Raw genomic sequence first — 6,000 nt, 5'->3', positions numbered from 1 at the left:
GACTCAGCTTTTTCAATTGCCATACCCTTTGATACCTGGAACCGTGAATTTGATAGTTCAATTTCCGGAATTTGATATTGACTTCGATCTTTGCAAATATCATTAGATTTCCGTAAACATATCAGTACCGATTGACTGTGAGACTGTTTATATAATTTCACCCTAACTTTGTGTCGTACTTTGTTTCTTGCATAATATATATTTATGATTGATAAATGTCTTTAAATTAATAAAATTGTGATAAGAACATCAACCCGTAACTTGATCATACGGACTTTATGACTCGTAGTCTCAATATTATTTTGACTAAGGGCGCAAATAATACGATAAGACAATTATCATGTTAAATGATTTTACGAAAAGATAGTGATAAATTTTTAATATTAAGGTTATTGGTGTCAATTTAGCATAACACATGAATACATGTTGATTGCATGTCCATTGGACTAATTTGTCAAAAGGATTCCGAATAGATGATAACTCTAGTGGTGGTAGAATAGACTTCAAATAGATGTTGGTGTATGTGATCCTTAGACTTAAGATTATTCTAATGTTTTGTGCACTAATAGGCTTAGTTTGACAATAGCCAAATATAAAATTTTTCTTAGGGCTATTAATATGGTAGTTATTGACAATATTAAAAAGTGTTGTGAGACTATACTGAATCAACAAATAATTTATTACTTCTGTGTATGTGAGAAGATATTATAGTGCAATTTGATGGATGACTACAACCAATTAAATGTGTTATCATAATGGGATTTGAGTTAGTGCCAAATTTTATATTACTCAAGGGTTCAATATTATACGTAAAATTTATTTTGTGTTTAAGTCAAGAAGTTAAGGCAACTAAGGTAAACACTAATTTTGTGTTTTAGCCTTAATAGGATACTAAATGATAAAATAATTTGATTACACAACAATTGTATCATTGAAACGTTTAATCGGTTACTATTGATTCTCTATCTATGATTAATCATAATGTCTTGTTAAAGGTTACTCATGGTCTATAAATAAAGAGATGATTAATTGTAGATAAATTACAGTTTTATTCGATGCTCATTTATTAGAGAACATATGGGTTACACATAATAAGGGGTTATTTGCGATGACTCTAAAGATTTAGGTTAATACATAAATTGTGAATCACCTTAGGTTATCTTAAAGATGGTGAATTTGGATTTAGGCACATTGTTCGGTCTAGTTATAAGAAATCAAAGGTTTAGGGCCAAAGTGCAAATAGCAAAGAGTTTAGGGGTGGAATTAAATAGAGTGGGTTAAAGTTATAAGATGTCTTATATAAATAGAGACATATCTCATAACCTCGCAGCCCTAGTAGTTGCATTGCATTTGAGTAGATAAATTTTCCTCTCCATAAGACTCTCTATACTTAATCCATTTGCACAAGCTACTAGTGAGACCACCTAACAATCTTCAGACATCATCAACATCATAGAGCCACTATATTGATGAGCAAGACCTTTGTTACATTGATGAAGAAAGCAAAAATGCATTTGAGATGAAATATGTCTTGTGGAGCCTCCAGACACAAGTATATGGTGATTTTTGCTATAATTATATGTATAATAAACCACTTGATCCAAGGGTATGTGTTTTTTATATGAAAATTTTTACATATTTTGGATTCAATGAAACTTTTTTAATTAGTATCACAACCCAAGGGTATACGTAAAATTTATTTTTTGGATGAATATTCATAATTGATTGATTGAATATATGTTTTAATTTCATGAGTGTCGTTGTAGCATGTTCAAATTAGCAAAAAAAATTGGATTTGATTCATGTTTGTTATATTTGATTGTTCTTGTTGAAATATCGATTGGTTTTAGGTTATATGTTATTCAATCTTGTGTAGCTATACAAGATCTGGTGTTATTGTGTGATTTTTTACATACTATTTGAACAAGAGCATCTCATGGGATGTCTTGGATCCATGGTAGGGCATTTTGATGCTTTTATGAACCCAACAAATCAAACAACATGATTAAATTCCAAGAATTTGTGTAAAAATAAATTCTAGAATATTCATATAATTTGATACATTCGTCTGAAATATGGTTGATCAGTTCAAGTAGGAGCTAAAGGCTCATGTGGTCAACTGATTTGATTGACCAAATCACTTGAAGAGGTTAACCAAATGTCAATAGTAAGGTTTTTTCAAATTTTTCACATCATAAATGAAATTGATTAATTAACGGTAAGACCAAATGATAAATAAATAAAATATTGCAATTAAATGTTAAGTCAAAAAATCAAGCCTTCCATGACTATAGATTCGATCAATGTAATAACCACAGGTGCATTTGGTCCAGATGTATATATTTGAGTTAATATTGATTGTTGAATATGAATAAAATGGTTTAGTCTAAAGACTTATGGATTTAAGTTATTGAACAGTTGTGTGTGAAAGGCGCTCATTTATATCATGCCAAATGGATTCAGTAGATAACATGTCGTATGATACAATGTTAAAAGAATGAACAATCATCCATATTTAGAGAATGCCCATTCTAGTGGTTACAGATTGAAAATTATAAAGCGGCAAGTAAGACATGATTTTCCATTTACGTTATACATAATACTTATCTAGTCTTTTTATATTTTTTTTTCCAACGATACCAAGGCAATTTTTCTAGAGTTTTCTTATGCAATATAAGGAAAAATTAGTAGCAGAATATATTAAACCATGAGAAACCTAATCCCAAGATCAAGGGAGAATTATATATGTAATATGAGAGGGTTAGAAACCTTGATACTTGTGTTTGGAGGCTCATTCTCTTTGAATTCACCCTAAATCAATCTCGAATTGAAAACGCTTCCTTTGTAAACTCTACGTAACACCCGCAAGTATATCTAAGAGTATTTATGTCTTTTTGCCTTGTGGACTATGTTTGACTTCATTTACATGTTATTTTGAGGTTACATGGTCGTGTGGATAGGCTATATGCTCGTGTGTGTGATGCCATGGGAAAAATAGTCTTTTATTATGTGATATGTTAAATTGACTAAGTGTGGAGGTGTATAGACCATTCTTGATAGACATGAACGTTTGTTCATTGTTTTGAAATTAGATATGGACCAATTTTGCAATGAAGTTGGGATTTGCCATTAATAGGTAATGCCTAGAACAATCATTCCTAAAAGAGGAATGCTCGTTCATGGTGTTAGTTCTAGAAAAGAATAGGATTTTTGTGGCTATTTGGCTCACTTTTACACCATTACTTTTGGAGCACAAAAAAGGGTTAAGTGAGAGGATCTTGAGAGTTTTGGAGACATTGGAGATAGTCACAACCACATGAAGATTATTGCTTACGTTGGAGGAGAGCTAAGTAAATGGTTTTTTCCTCATTGGATATATGAATTTAATGTGAGAAAATATTGACTTTGTTATTTGTGTGCACTAAATAGTATATTTTATTGTTCATGTTGATATTGTAAACATCTTACAAATACATAATTTGATTTGGATAGTATATTGTTTGCATAATCTAATATTATTTGTAATGAGAAATATGAGATTATAATGAATCATGGTTTAGAGCGTTGGCTTGTATTTCGGGTGATTTGTGGAGTTTACATGACTTATAAGGTGTTGGAGATCTATTATTATTACTAATGTGCGACTGAATTGAGTAGAGATATCCAAAATTCGTAGGAATAAACTAATCAAAATTCTATAGATTGTCTGGAACAACTATTAATGGTTGGCAGTATTGATTGTTCCCTTCCTAAAGTAACGTAAAGAAAGTTTGTTCACCATAGGAAAGTTTGACAAGAATCTCTTATGATGGCCATGAACGTTCATTCGGTATGGGACAAACAATCGTTCATAGCATCATAAATTGAACAATTTAGCTTAGGTACAAACGAGCAAGAAAGTGAGATCGTTAGCCAAAAATCGAAAGAAAATTCATTTGGACCTGTAAGTGCCATCCGTTCATGTATGAGGAATTGTGAACAATTAATTAGGGTAGTGAGCGCTCATTCTTATGCGATGAGAAATGACTAAATTACCCTTACAAAGGATGAATATGAGAAAATAAAAGGAAAGGCCCTAAAGAAGACTATTAGTAATTAAAGCCATTAGAGGCATGTCTGACTATATGGATGATAACACAAACCCCAACCAAAGTGGTTTCGAGTCAAAAATACCAATGATGCACCTGGAGGTTTTTTTACTACCAAGTTGTGTACAGTGTGGGTTCTACCAAGCTTAGTACAATATGGGTTTGCTATCGAGCTATGTGCAGTGTGATGTATCACCAAGTTGTGTGCAATGTGATACATTACTGAGTTATGTATGGTATGGCAGTGAAAACAATAGGGTTAATTTGTGTGACCATCTATATGACCTTAACCCTAAGTCCAGCTAATACATATATAGGGCACACCATTTAGTTGACACCATGGATGTCATGTGCTTTCACCCCACGTCAGGGATGTCATTTACATTGTTGGATATAAATCATCTGGGATAACACTAAATATAAAACTTAGGCATGAGGTGTCAAGTCAATCGAATGGCATCTGTGATACCAGGGAAACATACGAAATACCATAACATTGATAAATATAAGACATCTGAGAAATAATTTATATGATTATGCTATATGCTTACCTATTTACTAAGTGTATTTCACTCACTATGTTCCCTTATGATTTTATAGGTAGATTCATTAAGAAGTGAGGCAACAGTTCAATTTAAAATGTTGTATAGGACAAGGGGCAATATTATTATTTTTAATAATGTTACTTATGTGTGCGTTTATGCACTCACTTTGGGATTTGGACTATTATGCATTTATTATTATTGGATTTTAGATATATTATAAGATTTGGATTTGACTTGTTCATTGGTATTTCCTAAATACATTTTTGGGGATTGTGGTTTAATTTATAATGGGTGTCATGCATTTAATTACCATTGTAAATGTTTTTGAGAAATTTTGAAGTAATACATTTCTTCAGGTACATATTATGGGTAGGAGAATGTATGTCAAAAGGGATATTACACTCTACATGGCTCTTACTCATCCACATATGAGTTGATGGAGGCATCGTGGAAGCATCGAGCTATCAAGGAGATCTGCCACACATTCCAGTCGTGTTAATTATGAGGAGTCGAGCTAAGAAGGTGCAATAAGCCTTAGTAGGACTCGTGGAGGGCTTAGAGATTAAAACTAGCTCACTCAAGGAGGACTGGATGCTTGAAGGAGCCAACAAAGAGGTCACCCTGATTTAAGCCTAAGCTTATGACGAAATCTAATTGAAGCACACAAACAAACTTTGAACTACCGTAACTTTTGATTTGGGAAGAGTTATAGGGTTTGTAATATATCAATGCAAAGCTCGTTTCGAGCTCTATAACAACAACTAGCCTTCTTGGTTACACTGATTTGTAAGCCTAAATATATGTCGTTTTAGTGTGTATTACATAGTTTTTATTTACCAAATATAGGATTTTCGGGTTTTATGAATTTTAGTTTTCTTTGTGATTGGGCTAGACTTTATTAAACGAATTGACATATTTCCTTTCAATTTAATTAGTGTTTTGGGTAATTAACTAGGTAATAGGCTTGAGAAGTTTGGAAGTCCATTGGATCATAGGTAGTTTTTAGGGTTAAGTTGGCATTGTACTATAAAAACTTTTTTTTTTTACTATGAAAGGATCTTTGGCCGACTTTGCATACTATTATGTGACCAATCTTTGAATTTATCTAGATTCATCTTATGGCATTCACCATTACGAAATCAAGGTTCGTTCGACTCCATATCGATTCGAGTCAAGGTTCATTTCAGTGACGAAACTGATTTAATCTTGGGGAAAATATCTTCTTAAACATTGGGTCTTGTGTCAAATCATCAAGGTTCACATCAGAGGCTCTACAATGACAAGAGGACTCATAGGTGCTAACTCATAATGATTGAATGAGTATACAATAGGATTAATGAAGAAATTTTGAGAAAATTTTCTTCCTA

The sequence above is a fragment of the Mangifera indica genome, chromosome 2 (genome assembly GCF_011075055.1).
Source record: "Mangifera indica cultivar Alphonso chromosome 2, CATAS_Mindica_2.1, whole genome shotgun sequence".
NCBI lineage: Eukaryota > Viridiplantae > Streptophyta > Magnoliopsida > Sapindales > Anacardiaceae > Mangifera > Mangifera indica.
Note: the sequence above shows the minus strand (reverse complement) of the source record.